Genomic DNA, 22,976 nt, shown 5'->3' with positions numbered 1-22,976 from the left:
ATCTGATACGAAGACTTTGCCTTCAGCATCAATAGCAATATCTGTAGGATAGTGCAGTTGCCCTTCTCCCTTACCATGACACCCGAACTTCTTACCAAATAAGCCCCTTTACAGTTCTGCGCACCAGTGTTCTATACCCATGATGCCTTTCGAAACTAGCGGCTTCGAGGCCTGTGTACCACTTTGCGCGTATCGCCTATTCTTTAACACAGGTCTGCTCTAAGAAGAATCGTTTTTTTGCTTGTTATCCGACTTATTCTGTCGAAAAAAGTAAGCTAATTATTCATTTTGTATATGTCAATCTATTTGAAAGCTGTTGAATATAACAGTTCGCCAATTATGTACTGTTTTATGGAAATCTGGAGGAAATTGTGTCGATCTAAGTAATTTACACATACGAATGTTGATCACAATAATCGGCTGTTGCTTTTGACTAGGGATTTCACGCAAAAGTATACAATTACTGCCGTCAAATTGAATGTGGAGACTGCACTGAACATGTAAAGATTACGTACAAAAAGTGATGGTGATTTTTATATCTACAGACGAAATCTACGGGACAAAAGTTTTAGCTAGGAGACAAATGGGAACCCCTCTCATGTAAACAAATACGTAAAACTTGATACGGACACAGCGGCAATCATTGGACCGGAGAAGAGAGCACCACAAGTCCGACGTTAGTTGAAGGAGACATGTCCTGAAGGTGTCTCGTGTAAGGTTTTCGTTGCAACTTCACAAATCGAATTTTGTAAAATCACGAATGCTTGCTGCATCCGCATTGAACACAGATGTAAACAACGCAAATCCCACAAACATGTTCCAGATTTCCGTAAAATTGATGCGCAATTGGCAAACTGTTGCAACAGACAGCCATAAATACATCGACATGTAACATATTACTGCGTAGCTCGCATTTTCTCACAGAATGAGTGTAAAAACACGCGAAAAATGAATCTTGATATGGTAGACCTGTGTTAAAGAATAGGCGATACGCGCAAAGTGGTACCCTCGAAGCCTTTAATTTCGCAAAGCATCATGGGAATAGAACGCTGGTCCGCGGAACTGTAAAGGGGCTTATTAATTCGAAGTCTCTGCTGTAGATATATATGCAGTGACCTGAATAATCAACAATATACACCTTGCCATTGACAGGATCAATTGTAATTCCATAGGGAAATTCAATCACACTTTTCCCAAAACACTGTGACACATTATCACTCTCATCATGGACGATTACTTGACGACCATTGACATCGGTTGTAATGATACTACCATCATCTGATAACATCGAGAAAAGGGGATTAACTGTAGTGTGTACATTACTGAACCTGGTCATACTTTTATGTTGCCCGTTGAGTGTAAATGTCTGCAACCTTATTGTTACCCCGATCACACACCACATTATTACCATCACTTGATATTCTGACTCCAAAGGTATTTTCAAAATTACCTTTACCCGTTCCTTACTGACCAAATATACAAATCAAGCCTTTCTGAGGAATCACATTAATTCTAAATGGTGACCCTTTGACTGGTTTCTGAGATACTGATACCGTGATTTTTGATTTCCAACCGTTTTGGCATTGCTTTTCAAACTCCATCTACCATTATTGTTATCTGTTGCAGTAATGTTTTCCCTGCTTTTATCTGGTTTCACTACAACTGCTCTCACTCCGAAGCCACACAGATTCTGTGTCGTCCCTGTATCTAGGGTGATGCCTATATTTTCATCAACCCTGACATTCTCATGCAGGAACATCACCCAATGTACAGAGTTCTCCAAGGTCGTTACACAGCACACCCAGAGTTTTTTGCTTGACAGAAATCATCAGATAGTTTGAACTCCATGAAGTCAGTCTCAGTCGGGGCAAGTTTTGTTTCCACTCTCAGTAATTCTTCCATTTGAGATGAAATTCCTTTCTTGGCTGTCATCAACCGTGCAGCGTTCCCATAATGCATCAGTTTCTCTGCATATTCCCTTGCATATGACTTGTCACATTCTACGCACTCCAGTTCTTTCAACTGTGCGTTTAAGTTTACTTTCCTTTTGTCCTACTTTCAATTCCCCGAGAAGTTTGTGACCATTTTCATGTATCATTCGAGTGACGTCATCTATTGTTTTCTGGATGTGTAGTTTAATTTTCGCTTCTTCCGGCTCAGAGAAGCTGTGAAGACACGGCAACAGTTTGGCATACTTATACCGCTCCGAGCAAATAACACAGGATAAAAATTGTCGTTCGTTTCCTGCAGGAACGTTGACTGTTTCACAGCCATTGGTGCGCCAATCCCACTGCTTCTGGTTCTGAGGCCGGTGACTTAAATTGCAATCGATGCCACTGAGTTTCCAAAGGTCACCAGAATCACGCCCTCTGCGTTCGTGTGCTGCACTACCGGCTTGGGGAAGTATAGCTAGGGGCATGTATCTTTTGTTTGGCGACGTTTGGAGAGGCAAACTAACATGACTTTCACATAGAATGAGACAATTAAAATGAGTTGAGTGCATAAAATATTGGTGATTGTAAAGGCCTTGAAAATACCGAAAATCAGTGAGAAGGGCCCATGTCAATGACCGACATTTCGTTATTAGACATCAACGAAGTGTCACTTCATCTCTTCAGGGGTCATTCTCATCATTTAACAGCTGTGGGTTTGTGTTTGTGTGTACTATCTCTGACAGTCAATGTTGGGTCATGAAATACAACAGCTAAACCTGACTGTCATGAAGGTTACTGTAAGGCAGGCAATGGGAAGTGAACAATTACACTAAGGCTGATTAAATTGTGTTCAAATTGCCATGTAATACCATTCTTTACCGAAATGATGAAAAGACCATACGCTTATTTATAGTAGAGCGGTCGCACTTGAAATTTAAGAGTTTGTAGGGCATTGAAGATTCAGTTTGTAAACTCTTATAGATTAAAACAAAATGTTCCACCACTTTTCTCCCATTCGGGTCAAGGTATGTTGAATTAACAATTATTAGTTTACCCCTATTTGACTTTACCTCCTGGCATTCACTGAAGTTAAAGGTCTACTCAATCCGGGAGAGAAATGTTGAAGGGAGTCATAATATCCACATGGCACTAAGACATTATCACAGCCATAATAAACGTGTAAAAATATGTTATTAATAAGTTTACGATGATGTTGTTGATTAAAATTTAACATTTGTGTCATTATTTTATACTTAAATAATTACAAACTGTCCCTGAATCCTGAATGATGATCCTATTTCCGCAAAAGTCATGGACTTATAGTAAAGACCCTCAGAAATATATTCAATATAAAGCTACAGCTGTAGCATTACAAAGGAACGCGCCAATCTTACGAAAATCCGATGTAGAAATGGGCGGGTCTTTTACGCTATTGTATTACGGTCTTTATGTTTCCCTGCCCTCATTACGTCATTAGTAGTGAGGGGAGGGCCTCAGAAAGATAAAGACCGTATGCTAATATGAAAACGTACACAAGACCGACCATCTCCAAATCGTATTTTAATAAGATTGAGTAATGTACGGTCACAGTACTGCATCGGCAGTCTCTCTGTACAGTGGTCTGTTCCTTAGTTCAAGCTTGATGAAATCTGACGCTTGGCATTTTCTCTGTGTGTGTGTTTTCTGAGAGAACATATTTTAAAACTTCTTCACAAGGGTAAAGATGTTGTTCTGGAATGATAAGGTTCCTCTGTGTTCACTATAAGTTGTATACTCTAGTTTTTCAAAATATTTTGATTATTTTCGTTCAGTGAGTCAATCGCTTTAACTGTTTTTCACTTTGCCACTTGAAGTGCTTTGAATTCGGAATACCACGTGTTTGGATTCTGTATTATGAACCCTCTACATTGCCATAATAAAATTACTCAAGACATAAATAATATATCAACATATACTTTTTCAAATACTGAATATGCTGGCAAGCCAAATTGTGGCTGTCAGTAGAACATTTTGGTATTTTGGTATACTGTTTTAATGCGAAAATACAATCATTGACTCAGGCCCTTTAAAACTATAACACATGACACAGCTTATCACTTCAATCAGTTTCATTTATATGAAAACAACGTATTTGCAAATGTTGCCATGAAACAATACAAAGTGCATAACAACTATGAATGACGTTTGAGTCACAGGATTTTTAAAATATCCCTCACTTTCCATTGGTTTGAAGCATCATAAATGCTAACTGTAGTCAGGGTACATTTCAATCAACTGACTTAGATCGATGAAAAAACTCCATTTGGTTGCGGCAAAACAATGAACTGAGATTAGTACACAGGGTACAGCAGTAAGTCCCCTGGGGTGGGGGAGGGGTGTGGAGGGATGGGTATTTTGTGCAGCGGTTTACTTTATTTGATTTTATTAATTTTGACTATGGTATTTCAAATAAAGATTTCGACTCCAAACCGTCTGACTGCTTTCTTCATTACCTACAAGTCCTTATCTCCTCTCCAACCTATGTACATACCACTCTAATTGCTCCGCAAACATTGCCAACTTGCTAATGAGCTGTCCGTATCTGCGGATTAATTGATTAAGTCAACACCACAGCCGTCACAAATACCCATAAATCCCCAACACTCCCCACCCCAGGGGACTTACTGCTGTACCATGTGATTAGTACAGGTATTTTAGTGACGAAGAAAATATGTACACAATATAAGAGCGAGAGCGCACCCTTGCACTTTGCTTGATATTGCGGGAGTCGAGACGCGCTATATCCTACCGCTCTTTAAAATGAAGATAGCACTCGTTCATACACAAATAAATTGACACTTCCTCACAGTAACGGTATGTCAGATATTCTTTACCAAAGTTTAGGCTGTAACAGAGCGGGGTGTCCTAACGATGTAGACAAGAAGTTCAAAATAATAATGGCGACTGCGGCGAAATTTGACATGAAATGCAACGAGCAGTGTCAGCGTCCAGCTCTCGATGCATCAGGCAACACAGTCTACAGAGCGGTTCATCACAGTTGCAGTCATCGCAAGTCTGGATGATTTCAAAACTGCTTGTTTTCTGGTACAATTAACGTCCAAATTATCCATCAAATATTGATCCTGTAACCTCACATGCACTGTACACACATCTGAATGTCGTATACGCGTATGCTGACAGAATGAGACAAATCTATTTTTAGTATGCCAAAAAGTCAGGACAATTGTTCTTATGTAAATTTACGAAAAAAATGTTACTTTTTCTTTTGATTTGAACTCTTGACCCGTTTTCTGTGTCTGCAGTAGGTATTTGTGTATAGTGTTCATGTTCCTGTTGCATGCGAATAAAATGCAATGTTGATGAACGTAATTCGTATAATTTATCGTAGGATACGGTGTGCGTGTACGTAATCCCAACTTATAAAAATGCTCGGTCTCGGGCGCAGAATTTCCGACGTTCGATTTCTCAGACGTCCGTTTTCTGCATTTCGGGCTCAAAGTGATGAAATTACCCAAGTACGACAACAAAGACGCACATACTGATATAATATAATAGCAATAACCCCCTCCGCAGTCGGGTATCCACTCGATTTTGGTACAATACGCTCCATATAGCACTCCCCTGAAATTCTCTAATTTTCAAAAGCAGTCAAAAATTGCACAAATGTTTGCTTTCTGACAAGTGCAACTAGGAGCCGGTTCAGACATCTGATTCTGGAATCTGCTATAGCCAACCCCCCAAAAATCGGTTCCGGAAGTTTGAACTTCTTAATAAATTCTTCAGTAAGCTTGGCTTACACTCTTTCGAATTGACTGATACTGTTTGTAATTTAAGGTGGTTCGCGCCTCGAAAATGAAAGACTTAAACTTTTGCCCAAACTTTCCTCAAATAAACTTTCAACCATATTTCAAAATGGTGAAGCCTTGTTCTTGGATGCATCTGGGTGTAACCGTTCTGGGAGGTATGAGGTGTTAAGTGTGGATGTCCATAAAGAGACTCGTTTGATTGCATCTTCCTTCGATCTTTGACTGGCATCTCATGAAATTCGACTTGTTTTGTCAGCATCTTTTAACTTTTATGTAAGTCTCAGGCATTTAAAAAGAGTGTTTGGAAAACAAGGTCTGTTCTGGCGCAAAAACATATGAGAACTCGAAGTAGTCTTGTCCATGGAAGAGCAAGTAAAGAGATATGGTCAATTTCACAGCTATTTATGGATGTGAACGGTGAGACTACTCCTGGGCATTCTGGATCTAGAGGGTTGTTGAATTACGTACTAAGCGTGGCCAACCGACACTTATTCGTCCCTTCGCCCAAAACTTTATTGTTGGCATATTGACTCATAAGAAAATTTAAAACCATGTGGAATTACAATCAGAGCAAAAGTTTCACCACTGAGTTTAGCAACGACACACATGCACAGCATCAAACACTTTGTCCACGCACATGACTTGTAGAGGGCGCACACGACCATAATATTTTGTTGGGTAAAAAAAATCCTATTGGATAAAAAGCACACGTGTCGGATAGAAAGCAGAAATTTTGTTTGATTAAAACAAGATGAAAACAAATTTTGTTAAAAAAATATTTTGTTGGAGTAAAAACAAAAGTTGATTTTTATCCGAAAAAAGTTGGTTTTTTTTTTTATCAAACAAAATTTGCTTGTTTTTGTAACTGGCAAAATTTTTCTTCTTTTAATCTGTAGTATTATGACAGTTTGGCTAGGGGGGGGGGTAGACTTGAAAGTGTCAATCTTATAGATGGGGAATGTGAAATGTCAGGAAAGTATTTACGGGATATATATAAACGATACAATCGCAATTCCTCCACGACCCCCGCCATCATTGTTTGTTAAAGCGATCTAATTTTGCATATCGCACACAATGCACTTTGTTGTAATTTGTTCACAAAACTCGTGTAAGATTTACAGAAAAATAAGATGAAAATCCTACTAAAGCTAGGACTACAGCTATTGTTACTCATAAATGAGATACAACACGCATTGTGTTTTGTTTATTTTAAAAAAACTAAAACTTAATTTCCTCCATAGGATTAAAGACCCACGAGCTGAAACTCTTGAAGTTTGTTGACCGCAAAATACCTTCCTATTCTCTCTTGGTTTTCTTTGAATTCTACCCTCTGAAAGGATATGGGCTTTTACTGCATTAGGAAACCATTCCTTGTGAAACATTTGAAAATAAAAATGTTAACGGTCATTTTGATTTCCCGCCATTTTCAAAACTATTGTAATGTTATAAAAGAAACAAAACGTACAATGCAGTTACAGTTGAAAACATTCACCCTATGCATTACTCTGTGCAGTATATGTGAAGATTTCAGTGCAGATATACACAGTATCCAATCTTTTTGCTTTTTCGCATGGGCTGCAATTTAATAAGTGGACACACTTTTATCTCAGTGCAATCTTTATTTGTTCATAATTGTACATTAAGTCCCAGGGGTAGTTGATAATAAGTGTATAAACACCTTAATTTGTATATTAATGCACAAAAACTTATTTTTTAGTTTGGAAGTAAAATCATAAAAATAATATTAAAGGATACAGCTAGTGGGGCTTTAACAAAGTGCCGGACGGCACTATTAAATCTCAACAGCTTATTTTTCTTCTCTACATCCCAAATTTTTAGAAGTTTCGACGAGGTGCGTACACCTTAATAACAGTAAGATAGATCTGAAAGTTTGTTAGCGGTATCTAATAATGATGAGAATGTTAAACTGAGTGGACGATGAAAACTTGGATTGGTAGTAGCTTTTTGAGGAAGTTTATGTTATGAAGTTCAACAACTTTTGTACAGCCGGTACAGCCCCACGCCAGATCATGAGTTTTCAATCAATCTCTGCTTGAATGAGAAAATGTGGAAGCTTAAAAATAGAATGCTTAATGTGGTCAAAAATATTGATCATCAATTTACAAAGTTCTCGATGGTAGTGTTCTTAAACCATGATTAAAATTTCCTATTTATGTAATTTCATATTCTTTACCAATTTATTTTCGGTTTATGCTGTAAAAAATATTGTCTCCATATATTAGTGTCATAGCTTAAACTGTATCAGAAACTCAAGCTCTGAAGGTGATCCATGATTCAATGTATGAACGAAAGCAATTGAAAGATTCCGACATTGTAGGCGCTATACGCCAGACTCAAGAAGCACGGTCGACTGTTTATGTTCAAACGCGAATTTATGCGTTAAAGCTATTGTCGCTATGGTTTTGCCGCTGAAGCCGATGAGGAAATCTTCATTGGACTTTAATACAACGCTTGTAGATTAAAAAATATCCTAAACCACAATATATTTGGACACTGCAAGAACTGCAACTGTCGATCAACAATTGCAAGAAAAAGGAAAGACTTTGATTTCGATACTGATTAATCATCTCTTTTGTTATCAGTGCAAACATCACAATCTAAACAAAACATCAAGAAAATACATTTAAAGTGTATGTCCCGTATAAATTCAAAGTTAATTTTGCTTAAAATGAGCCATGGTATATGATTTTGCCACCCCTACTTTATCAAATAAATGCATCATCCCAAGGAAATGACGCGGTTAAATATTGTAAAAATGCAATATGTTGTGCGATTTTGAAGTTGGCTACCTTTCGGGTCGTTTCGGAATTCGCGGGCATTGCCACTGGAAATGACGTAACTAATTGAACGAACGAGTGAGCGTGTTCACCACGGCCATAGCGAATGCTTTAATACTGCTGTGGCTTCAACATGGTGAGAATTAGTTACCCTTTTGGTGGATGAAGTAACCGCAGCCATTGCCAGTTTAACATGCACTTTATAAAGGATGCCGTATTTGCCAAAATTACAAGAAAAGGGTCGGAAAAGAGGCATTCAGACAAGCGTTTTCTGCGGTGCACTTTTTCGAGTGCCTCGCATGCCGTGCATTGGCCTTGTAACTTCGGGTCGAATACACACAGTTCGGAAGCCAAATGTACGGTAAGATAGCATTTAATTTTTGGAGCTACTACATCGATCATGTGATTGCATTGCCGTACTATTATGACCATTGTCACCAGAAAGCGTTCGCGTGTATCATCATCAACTGTGGACAAGAGCGAGAACAGCAGCAAGACTGCGACAGGTTACCCAAAACATGTCGAGGGGATGCGGGGCCGTAGAAGTATGACCGTGTTTACATCCACCAGGACTGAACGCCGATTCAGCTGCTTTACGAAAGTGATTGTAAATAAAAAATATACAAGTACTACATCTCATGTATGTGTGACTCTATAATTAGTAACGTTGGGAGACATCTAACTTATTCCTAAAAAGTTTACGTAGTGATTGACTGACTCTTTGCGAGACTGAACGATAGGTTGTGTATAATACAGCACGGCGCTGCCAGTAAAAGTGACACAACGTGTAGCGAAGAAGTTTCATACTGCTGACGAAGCAGTCGCGTTGTCGTCATCATCTGTTCCCTTCTGCCCGACTAAGTCTCCCCTAAAATATTTTAGCTTCTTTGAGAATTTCGCAGTCATGAAACAATGAAGACTGTGCTTTATATCGCTGACACTTAATCAAGAAAAAACCTGCGGAAGCGTAGCTGATCACTCCGTCACAGAAATGGCCAGCTGAGCCGCCCGGCCTCGGTTGCCAGTGTGCCCGATATTTACATCACGTCAATTTTCATTTATCTCTTCCCGAGAATTTGGCTAGACATGTCTTCACGGTCACATGTTTTTACATGTAAAAGTGCCAAACTTCATGTGAGGTTTTATAACGCCAAACTGAAGATTTTTGCGGCGTGAATACTACTTTGGTTTTTATGCTAACGTGACCCTCAGCCGGTTCCAAAGATGTGTGTTAAACGGTGGACAATTTTCAACTTGATCTCTACTACATTTTTTTTTCAACCTGATCTCTACTACATTAAACGTCATGGTGTAATTCAATTTTGTATACAGATTTTGAACGAGGTAATTGATGTTGATAAGTAATAATGAGGCGGATGGCAACTCCAGACTTTGTTCATATCACAGGCGCTTGGCACATTGCTGGGATAATAATCGTATTTAATATGTAGAATGTCTATTCAATAAAAGAATAACTGTACGTGATATTAGTGTAGGCCTATATGCCTACATGTTGACTGGCATTATACACGAATGGCTAAGCTTATGGCTGCCTGGCTCGGGCCCGGCCAACGCACTGCATAATCATCAATGTGTAGAATGTCTACATGACTTGATTATTTAATAAAGAATAACGGTACGTGATATTACTGTACATGTGAGCTAGCTTAACCGAGCGGCTGTAGAGATCTGCAGGGCTTGGGCCCGGCTTGGGCCAGTTGTCCACCGCTGCACAGACAGGATGGAAAGGTAAGAAAGCTTTTCACCGCCCGATTTCATAAATCAGCGAAATTCATGAACTCTGAGCGTTTCCGGTGATAAAAAATGGTCAACGGTCAGTGGTTGCATAAACAATCGATCGACTGACCTCTTTTGCCTAAAGTCATACTTTACGCTATGCTACTGGCGAGAAATCATCTTGAAATCGGCTGGGCACACCAACCCAGCACCGGCCATTTTGAATCAGCTGCATGCAATGTACGCGTCCAATGAGAGAAGAGCAATCGAAAGACAATACGTCATCTGCGAAGAGATCAAGAGTTCCGCTCTTGTTCTCGTTTAGGTTAAGGTCCCTAGATGGCAAAGTCGGGAGAATATATGGTGCAGACGGACCCCCTCGGCGTCATGCCACAGAAAACAAGACTTTTGAGTTGACCTAGTACAGTCCCTCTACCAGATTTCTTTTATCATGACAACGAAAAACACTGAACGGATAAATTATACTGGAAAGAAATGCTCTTGTGAAGATACGAATGTCAACATATGAATTAAACAACCATGGAAAGCTGACATGAAATCGTCGTCCTTACTGGTGATAAGGTTGCTGATTAACCTCTGTTCGTGTGAATGCGTATGAAGCTGGTCTCAGGGTGATCAGCGGTAGTGGCTCCATGTAACTTGTAAAAACATGGCGTATTCATTAATATTAACAAGTAGTAGTATAATATGCATATAGCTCATTAATTTTAATCACTGTTTATTACTGTTATATCATGTTAATTACTGTTATTATCAGTGATAACTGTATATACCCTGAATTACTGTTACTCACTGTATCTACTGTTCATAGCTGTTAATACTGTTAATTACTGTTATTATGAGTGATAATATGTATATACCCGTGAATTACTGTTACTCACTGTATCAACTATTCATAGCTGTTAATAGTGTTAATTACTGTTGTTTTGAGTGATAATATGTATATACCCGTAAATTACTGTTACATACTGTATCTACTGATCATAGTTGTTAATACTGTTAATTACTGTTATTATGAGTGATAATACGTATAAACTCGTGAATTACTGTTACCTACTGTATCTACTGTTCATAGCTGTCAATACTTTTAATTACTGTTATTATGAGTGAAAATATGTATATACCCGTGAATTACTGTTACCTACTGTATCTACTGTTCATATCTGTTAATACTGTTAATTACTGTTATTATGAGTGATAATATTATATACCTGTGAATAACTGTTATCTACTGTATCTACTGTTCATAGCTGTAAATACTGTTAATTCCTGTTGTTATCAGTGATAATATGTATATACCCGTGAATTACTGTTACCTACTGTATCTACTGTTCATAGCTGTTAATACTGTTAATTACTGTTATTATGAGTGATAATATGCATATACCCGTAAATTACTGTTACCTACTGTATCGACTGTTCAAAGCTGTTAATACTGTTAATTACTGTTATTATGAGTGATAATATGTATATACCCGTGAATTACTGTTACCTACTGTATGTACTATTCATAGATGTTAATATTGTTTTATTAGTGTTATTATCAGTGATAATATGTATGTACCAGTGAATTACTGTTACCTACTGTATCTACTGTTAATAGCTGTTCATACTATTAATTACTGTTATTATGAGTGATAATATGTATATACCCGTGAATTGCTGTTACTCACTGTATCTACTGTTCATAGCTGTTAATACTATTAATTACTGTTAATACGAGTGATAATATGTATATACCTGTGAATTAATGTTACCTACTGTATATCTTTTCATAGCTGTTAATACTGTTAATTACTGTTATTATGAGTGATAATATGTATATACACATGAATTACTGTTACCTACTGTATTTACTGTTCATAACTGTTAATACTGTTAATTACTGTTATTATGAGTGATAATATGTATATACCCGTGAATTACTGTTACTACTGTATCTACTGTTCATAACTGTTAATACTGTTAATTACTGTTATTATGAGTGATAATATGTATATACCCGTCAATTACTGTTACCTACTGTATCTACTGTTCATAGTGTTAATACTGTTAATAACTGTTATTATGAGTGATAATATGTATGTACCCGTGAATTACTGTTACTTACTGTTATTATGAGTGATAATACGGATAGTTTTCAATCGGATTCGAACCCACAACATACGGCATCAGTCGCCTAGCTGAGAGGCCTGAGACAGAACCAGTCGGCTAAATCTCCACTCCCAAAAAAGAGTGGTTCAATAGCCGGCTAAGTTGTTACATTTTTCTGACTGAGACCTTTCAACACGTTGTAGAGTTCGTGAAGCACTCACGCACGCATGCTCACTATCATACATGGCACATACACACTTTATCGAAGCGAAGAAACGAATTTCATCGCTTTAACTGGGCGAACGATAACCTCGGGACAATTCTGTCCACCAGCAGTGTTACCGACCCAGGATAGAAAATACGGATAGTTTTCAATCGGATTCGAACCCACAACATACGGCATCAGTCGCCTAGCTGAGAGGCCTATGTATATACCAGTGAATAACTGTTACCTACTGTATCTACTGTTCATAACTGTTAATACTGTTAATTACTGTTATTATGAGTGATAATATGTATATACCCGTCAATTACTGTTACCTACTGTATCTACTTTTCATAGCTGTTAATACTGTTAATTACTGTTATTATGAGTGAGAATATGTATATACCCGTGAATTATTGTTACCTAATGTATCTACTGTTCATAGCTGGTAATACTGTTAATTACTGTTATTATGACTGAAATTATGTATATACCCATGAATTACTGTTACTCACTGTTTTTACTGTTCATAGCTGTTAATACTGTTAATTACTGTTATTATGAGTGATAATATGTATATACCCGTGAATTACTGTTGCCTTCTGTATCTACTGTTCATACTGTTAATACTGTTAATTACTGTTATTATGAGTGATAATATGTATGTACCCGTCAATTACTGTTACCTACTGTATTCACTGTTCATAGTTGTTAATACTGTTAATTACTGTTATTATGAGTGATAATATGTATATACCCGTGAATTACTGTTACCTACTGTATCTACTGTTTACACGTGTTAATACTGTTAATTACTGTTATTATGAGTGATAATATGTATATACCCGTGAATTACTGTTACCTACTGTATTTACTGTTCATAACTGTTAATACTGTTAATTACTGTTACTATGAGTGATAATATGAATATACCCGTGAATTATTGTTACCTACTGTATCTACTGTTCATAACTGTTAATACTGTTAATTACTGTTATTATGAGTGATAATATGTATATACCCGTCAATTACTGTTACCTACTGTATTTACTGTTCATAGCTGTTAATTACTGTTATTATGAGTGAAATATGTATATACCCGTGAATTACTGTTACCTACTGTATTTACTGTTCATAACTGTTAATACTGTTAATTACTGTTATTATGAGTGATAAAATGTATATACCCGTGAATTATTGTTACCTACTGTATCTACTGTTCATAGCTGTTAATACTGTTAATTACTGTTAGTGTGAATGAGAATATGTATATACCCGTGAATTACTATTACCTACTGTATCTACTGTTCATAGCTGTTAATACTGTTAATTACTGTTATTATGAGTGATAATATGTATATACCCATGAATTACTGTTACTCACTGTTTTTACTGTTCATAGCTGTTAATACTGTGAATTACTGTTATTATGAGCTGATAATATGTATATACCCGTGAATTACGGTTACCTACTGTATCTACTGTTTATACGTGTTAATACCGTTAATTACTGTTATTATGAGTGATAATATGTATATACCCGTAAAATTACTGTTACTCACTGTATTTACTGTTCATAGTTGTTAATACTGTTAATTACTGTTGTTATGAGCGAAAATATGTATATACCCGTGAATTACTGTTGCCTACTGTATGTACTGTTCATAGCTGTTAATACTGTTAATTACTGTTATTATGAGTGATAATATGTATATACCCGTGAATTACTGTTACTCACTGTATCTACTTTTATAGCTGTTAATACTGTTAATTACTGTTATTAAGAGTGATAATATGTATATACCCGTCAATTACTGTTACCTACTGTATCTACTGTTCATAGCTGTTAATAGTCGCGCCAGCGGCTTACTGACTACGCATGCGCATATTCATAATATACTATGCGAGCAACCGGAAGTGTACCCTTCTTTCATGGGCGCCGCCATGTTTTCTTTTTGAGTACTTGTAAATAAACAAATACGAAACTAATTACTAATATTATTTAGGGCTCAGCCCTTGGTGTCGCGCCAGGGGTTAAGATTGGCAACGTTATTTGTATTGATTCATGATAAAATAGAATTAATTGTTAGTTCATACCGGTATACGTTTGTATGACAACTATGCCCAGTTTCCCTCTGATGAAAGCAGTTCACGTACGTACACGACGTCAAACCCTGCAGCAGTGCAGGTATAGATTTTCTGTAATGTGTAAAAATGTTGGACAAAAATTGGCAATTTTTACCATGATAACAGCCTATTGTGTTAAACAAGGGACGCATTATGCCATCATTATCATTGCAATGGTAACCGCACTGCCCACCTTCCACTTGCAAGCTGAAAACTATAGCGTTCCCCAAAAAACTGGCAATTTTCGAATCTAGATATTGACACAGGGGGCGCTTTTCTAAAATTCAATCCCAGCATTCTTTGCGTATGCCCCCCCCCGTTCATATGCACGACAGTTTTCTCCCTTTTTCTAGTTTTTATGCGTGATATTAACGATATTTTGTATCAGCGACAAGGTGGATAATAACACTTACTGGCTAATAAAAGAGATATATTTTATAAATGGCATGTTATAAGATAATAATTTGCACGTTTCGTATTTGTTTATTTACGAGTACTCAAAAAACATGGCGGCGCCCATGAAAGTAGGGTACACTTCCGGTTACTCGCATAGTATATTATGAATATGCGCATGCGTAGTCAGTAAGCCGCTGGCGCGACTATTATATAACATGCCTTTTATAAAATATACCTCTTTTATTAGCCAGTAAATGTTATTATGCACCTTGTCGCTGATACAAAATATCGTTAATATAGATAAAGGGAGAAAACTGTCGTGCATATGAACGGGGAATAAGCAAAGAATCCTGGGATTGAATTTAGAAAAGCGCCCCCTGTGTCAATAATAAGATTAAAAAATTGCCAGGTTTTAGACAGAACGCTATAGTTTTCAGCTTGCAAGTGGAAGGTGGGCAGTGCGGTTACCATTGCAATGATAATGATTGCATAATACGTCCCTTGTTTAACGCAATAGGCTGTTATTATTGTAAAAATGCCAATTTTTGTCCAAAATTTTTACATGTTACAGAAAATCTATACCTGCACTGCTGCGGACGATCTGCCGCAGGGTTTGACGTCGTGTACGTACGTGAACTGCTTTCATCAGCGGGAAACTGGGCATAGTCGTCATGTAAACGTTTATGAAGTAACAATTAAATAGGCCTACATTTTATCATGAATCAATACAAATAACATTGCCAATCTTAACCACTGGCGCGACACCAAGGGCTGAGCCCTATATAATATTACTGTTAATTACTGTTATTATGAGTGATGATATGCATATACCCGTAAATTACTGTTACCTACTGTATCGACTGTTCATAGATGTAAATATTGTTTTATTAGTGTTATTATCAGTGATAATATATATATATATATACTCATGAATTACTGTTACCTACTGTATCTACTGTTCATAGGTGTTAATACTAGCAAGGCTTTCTTATCATATATCTTGTACAACTAATTATTTTCATGCTTTTCTTATTTTAGTATGGTAAGGCAAAGTTACCTTTGCCAGATTTATCCAAAGTAAATCCTAATGTACCTTTGTAACCAACAATGACTGAATGTTTCTGATGTTGTTAACTTTTAGTTGATGAAGTGTGAAAAATATGTACATCTTGTATCACAGGGATAGAATTTAATTTGTGTTTGTAAGCTCAAAAATTATGTTTTCACAAAATGTTATAGGTTTGAAGAAAAATTTTCATGTAGTTGACAGTATTACTTATCATTTATCATATATATCACTTGACCCCTTATTTTTAATGTTCAATAATTAAAAGACTAGAATTTAATGATTTTGTGTCACTCATTGTTCATAAAATGTTTAGCCATTGGTATATATTGCAGTTCAATTAGTCAAATACCTACAAGTTCATAATTTGGAGAAGTTATTGAAGACTTGTTAACTTAACTGACTTATAGAGGGCACTTTTCTGGAAACTACAAAACACTCAAGGTACTTGTGATGTCTTACTTTGTTTAAATTCAATAAATGTAATCCCGGCAAATTATACTTCACTTCAGCTTAAACTGGCTGAAATTGATTTGACATGCTAAATTTTTCAGAAATAAGTCCGAACTTACATGGGTATATGTAATTATTTAGAGAAATATACTATCCAAAACTTATTCACTTCTTATTAGGTAAATATATATGCATAGACACAAAAAAACTGAAAATCACGAATTTAAAATCAAGTCCACGTGGACTCCACACACAAGTGAAAACACAAATCTAGAGATTACCTAGAAGCTACAAAATTAGCTCTAGTAAATATCCCCTTCCACAACACTGGGCAAAACATGACAAGAGCAGAAAAAATAGCGATTAGAACGCTATCACGAACAGGAATGTTACAATTGAGCCCTTTGACAAAGGAAGAGGGACAGCAATTATTGACACAATAGATTATATCAATGAGTGTGAACGGCAACTCATTGATACATAATACTATACAAAACTGCTAGCGGACGACACACCACGAACTAGCGAACAAGTACACAGTCTGACAGCAGAAATGTATGATAAAAAACATATAGATTATCATACATTCAAATATCTTGATCCGTCTAACTTCAAAATACGGACACCACGATGGTATCTATTACTAAGATACATAAACCGTCGCCACCAAAGACGAAATTCGCAGGTCGCCCTATCATAAGCGGGTGCTAAAACCCAACATTCCACACATCAGAATACGTCGATCATTTCCTTAAACAAGTCGTAGTAAAACAACCAACAAACATCACAGACACCACTGAATTTATCTGGAAAATTGAAACTATCAAAATTCCGGATAATGCAATATTAGTCACATTAGATGTGGTGTCTATGTACACCAACACACAACACGACGAAGCCACTCAACTTATAGGCGAAGCATTAGACGCAGAGCGATCCCAAAACAGCAACCAGGGAACAACAATGAAAATGCCACCAACAGAATACCTGTTAGCCATGCTAACACTTATTCTCAAAAACAACACATTCGAATTCGATAACGAATTCTATAAACAGATCCTGGGAGTATCCATGGGTTCTCCGTCGTCACCGAATGTGGCTGATATCACATTTCATCAAACGGAAATGAAAATAATACGTGAATACAAATAGAAAATATTACTCTGGCTTAGATTCAGAGACGATGCTTTCATGATCTTCATGGGAACAGAACACGAACTGAACGAATTCACATCAGGCATCAACAAAATGCACCTACTTTCAAATTTTGTTTTGAAAGCTCGACACATGAGATAACACACCTCGATCTTGTGGTATACAAAGGTCAACGACATAACAGTGAGAAAATACTGGACATTAGAACGCACACGAATACCACAGATACGTTTCAATTCCTACATAGAACATCATGCCATCCAAAATCTACTTTTAAAGGCCTGATCAAAGGCGAAACACTAAGGTACATCAGAACTTGCAACAATGAGAATGACTTTAGTGCTAAAGTCAATTCATTCAATGCAAGATTAGTTGAACGTGGCTACAAACAGGATGAAATCTCTAGAATTACATCAAAAACAAAGTTCGCCACCAGAATTACGCAATTACAACACCAGCGAACAAAAAACAGAACGAAAAACACACTTGTGTTCACAACAAGATATAGCCCATACATAAAGACACAAGCTATCAAACTAGCTCTGTGTGAAAACTGGGATCACATAGAAAGGACGAAACATTAAGGAATTTATTTCCTAAACAACCGATCATCGCTTACAAAAGAAATTCGAACATCAGCGACACACTGTTTAAGGCTAATGTCCATTGCATCAGAAACAAGTCAATGAACGAACGAACACATTACGATCCAAACATAAGCATTCTGGCTTCACTGCTAGAAGCACAGGAATCAACAATATCGACATGACATAAAAAAAAGATATACACATATCTTAGGCGACTGAGGAGGAGACCGCTCTGGTTTCGAAACCTGGGGGTAGAAAAAGAGTCACCGCTGTCAAGGACACATCTGACTACGCCCACGTCTCGCCATGGCTTATTTGAAAATTAACGACTCGTTAGTTAATTTCCACATTAACAGCCAAAACACAACTCAGACACTAAACACACAAAAGCACATACAAGACGAGATGGCTGATGTGTGAAGCCACTTTCCCTTTATTACACTGCAATTTAAAAAGGCATTAATATACTTGTATGTTGTACTTTTATCTTGCATAGGTGATGCTGAACAATGCACATCAAAAGACGAAGCTGCCATCCTAGCGAACAAAGAAAAATGTGTTTTGGAAATTTCGTCCATGAACAGAGACGGTCGCAATCGAAGAACATTGGCAATACCCTGTTTGAAGAACACGACTACTGTACCGAGTATCACGATTACTATCTACACGATATATTATTCTTTGACATCAACAAGTATAATGTACTCAAAGATTTGTTTGGTAACAATCTAGTAGATAAAATACTGAACAACGATCTTCTATCTTTTTGTACTCTAGATTGTAAAGAATTTACATCCAGTGACCAAAGTAGTGACCGTATTGCGCATGTTCTTGATGCATGGAGCTTTCATGAAATTCAAGTTCCGGGGGACGGAAACTGGTTTTTTCACTCAGTTTCGACTCTATTGCAAAGATTTCTCTTTCAGAATTCGTATGTAGGTAACGAGAATGTTGCCAAACACTTATTTTCCATTGGATTTAAACAGGGACAGCCACTTACTGAAATGTCGACACACTTAAGGCAGTTGGTTTCAAAGGAGTTATTGGACAACTGGAATACATATTATGGTTCAGTAACAGACGAAGTTCATTACTTTAGGGAGGCAGAAACACTAAGAAAAGATGGTGAATTCAACATAGCACTGGGTGATGCCGTGTTATTGGCTATATCAAACGTCTTAAGACTGCGAATAACCGTCTTCAGTTCGATTAAGGCATGCCCATAGTGCCGATCATACCAACAAGTGCACAGATTAATTCTGATTTAGACTTTGTCTGACTTCAATCAAGATGGTTTAGATCATTACAATGCCGCTCTACCGAAAGATAATTGTGCGCTAAACAAACGTGTCAAATGTAATTGTGGGTTAAATGACATGAAACGTGGTCAAGATAAGGCACTTTGTACAGCCGGCCGGTGTCCTTGCGTAAAGGGAAACCAAAAATGCTCATTATTATGTCATTGCAAAAACTGCCGTAATGGTTACCCATGTGTGAATAAATGTGTTTCACCACGGAAAAAGCAAAGACACCAATTACGACAGGAGAAGTTATCATCCATTCAGTTCTTAAAACGGAGAGGTATGAAATGTGCAAAAGGCAAAATGTCATTATTGCAAGAAACTATTCTTGAAAGCATTTTATTCAAATATATGGATGCAACGTCGTTGTCGAAACAATATGCTTCAAAACTGTTGAAAATCTACCGTTCAATAGTGGCAGAAGTCCAGCAAATAGTACCAAGTTTGTCTTTAACTACATTAAGCAAAAAGAGGTGTCGTTGTATATATCGAAAATGGCAATTTTAGCAGGTCTCGTGGTTCAGTTGAAAGGAGACAGAGTAGACAGTGGTTAAATACTAGGATAACACGGTGGAAGGGAGAAGTATGCCAAGTAGACAAATCGAGTTTCATACGTTCAATCAAGTATTAAAATTATCGATAGAGCATTTCCTTTCATTACGATGATTCAGTTTGTTTTCATACCTTAAACATCAACGATCTGTAAATAAAACGTGGCTTACAATGTATTGTGTCTTTTTGTTTTCTTCAGTAAAGTGTGTAGAGATTATAACTCAAACTGTGATCGATATTGCGTTCTATTGGAGTATGGGACCATGTTTAGACGAGTTCCGAAGCAATAACTGTTATTTGTTTCAAAAGAATGAGTAAAAAATAAACTCGAGGTTTACTATTTCATTCGATGTCAAAAGTTCACGATGCCCTGCGGCCGCCACGCCGCGTGAATGTAGCACCATACTCAACCCCAGATTCATCTACAAAGGGTCACGCAAAACGCGGCTGATGCTGTTGTATTGGCAGCATCATTTTCAGCACCATATCCGATGGCTTCCGATTACATATGACACAGTCCCCGCCCTTTCAATGTTGTTTAAATTGCAAGTCTGATATTATCATTTTGTACATAAATTGATGTCTTTCAACCTGGCGGTCATTTTGTACTGTATCATGACGAAATATCATGTGGAGATGAACATCATAATACATTGGCTCAACAGTGCAAAGTTTGAACAAAATTGGCGGGAGCATGTGAGAATTAGGGCTCCTAATCAATCTGATAAAAATCAGATATCAAAATCAACTGTCAATAAGGGTTATGTAGTTCGTATGTGACACCATGAAGTTAAAGTACAGGTTAAAGTCCAATACCTATTGTTCTTTATCAGGGTTCTCCTGATAAACATCAATCCTTTGGATTTAGCCATTGATACGTATTGTATAACAGTAATACACAGTATTAACAGATATAAACAGTAATACAGTAGGTAACAGTAATTCACGGGTATATACATATTATTTTTTTAATTATCAATGATAATAACAGTAATTAACAGTATCAGTTATCAACAGTAGGTACAGTAGGTAACAGTATTTCACGGGTATATACATATTATCACTGATGATAATAGTAATTAACAGTATTAACAGCTATAAACAGTAGATACAGTAGGTAACAGTTATTCACGGGTATATACATATTATCACTCATAATAACAGTGATTAACAGTATCAACAGCTATGAACAGTAGATACAGTAGGTAACAGTAATTCACGGGTATATACGTATTATCATTCTTAATTACAGTAATTAACAGTATTAACAGCTATGAACAGTAAATACAGTAGGTAACAGTAATTGACGGGTATATACATATTATCACTCATAATAACAGTAATTAACAGTATTAACAGTTATGAACAGTAGATACAGTAGGTAACAATAATTCACGGGTATATACATATTATTACTGATAATAACAGTAATTAACAGTATCAAAATCTATGAACAGTAAATACAGTAGGTAACAGTAATTGACGGGTATATACATATTATCACTCATAATAACAGTAATTAACAGTATGAACAGTTATGAACAGTAAATACAGTAGGTAACAGTTATTCACGGGTATATACATATTATCACTGATAATAACAGTAATTAACAGTATTAATATCTATGAACAGTAGATACAGTAGGAAACAGTAATTCACGGGTATATACATATTATCACTCATAATAACAGTAATTAACAGTATTAACAGCTATGGACAGTAGATACAGAAGGTAACAGTTATTCACGGGTATATACATATTATCACTCTTAATAACAGTAATTAACAGTATGAACAGCTATGAACAGTAAATACAGTGAGTAACAGTAATCCACAGGTATATACATATTATCACTGATAATAACAGTAATTAACAGTATTAAAATCTATGAACAGTAGATACAGTAGGTAACAGTAGTTCACGGGTATATACATATTATCACTCTTAATAACAGTAATTAACAGTATTATCAGCTATGAACAGTAAATACAGTGAGTAACAGTAATTCACGGGTATATACATATTATCACTGATAATAACAGTAATTAACAGTATTAACAGCTATGAACAGTAGATACAGTAGGTAACAGTAATTCACGGGTATAAACATATCATCACTCTTAATAACAGTAATTAACAGTATTAACAGCTATGAACAGTAGATACAGTAGGTAACAGTTATTCACGGGTATATACATATTATCACTGATAATAACAGTCATTAACAGTATTAAAATCTATGAACAGTAGATACAGTAGGTAACAGTTATTCACGGGTATATACATATCACTCATAATAACAGTAATTAACAGTATTAACAGCTATGAACAGTAGATACAGTAGGTAACAGTAATTCACGGGTATAAACATATCATCACTCTTAATAACAGTAATTAACAGTATTAACAGCTATAAACAGTAGATACAGTAGGTAACAGTTATTCACGGGTATATACATCATCACTGATAATAACAGTCATTAACAGTATTAAAATCTATGAACAGTAGATACAGTAGGTAACAGTTATTCACGGGTATATACATATTATCACTGATAATGACAGTATTTAACAGTATTAAAATCTATGAATAGTAGATACAGTAAGTAACAATAATTCACGGGTATATCATGCATAATAAGAATGCAATAGCGATAGTACATCATTATGTACTGTACAATCATTAATATTAATGAGCATTAATGAGCTTATGAATATTAATGATGATCATTACTATTAATG

The sequence above is a fragment of the Ptychodera flava genome, chromosome 21 (assembly GCF_041260155.1).
Source record: "Ptychodera flava strain L36383 chromosome 21, AS_Pfla_20210202, whole genome shotgun sequence".
In the NCBI taxonomy this organism is placed as follows: domain Eukaryota; kingdom Metazoa; phylum Hemichordata; class Enteropneusta; family Ptychoderidae; genus Ptychodera; species Ptychodera flava.
Note: the sequence above shows the minus strand (reverse complement) of the source record.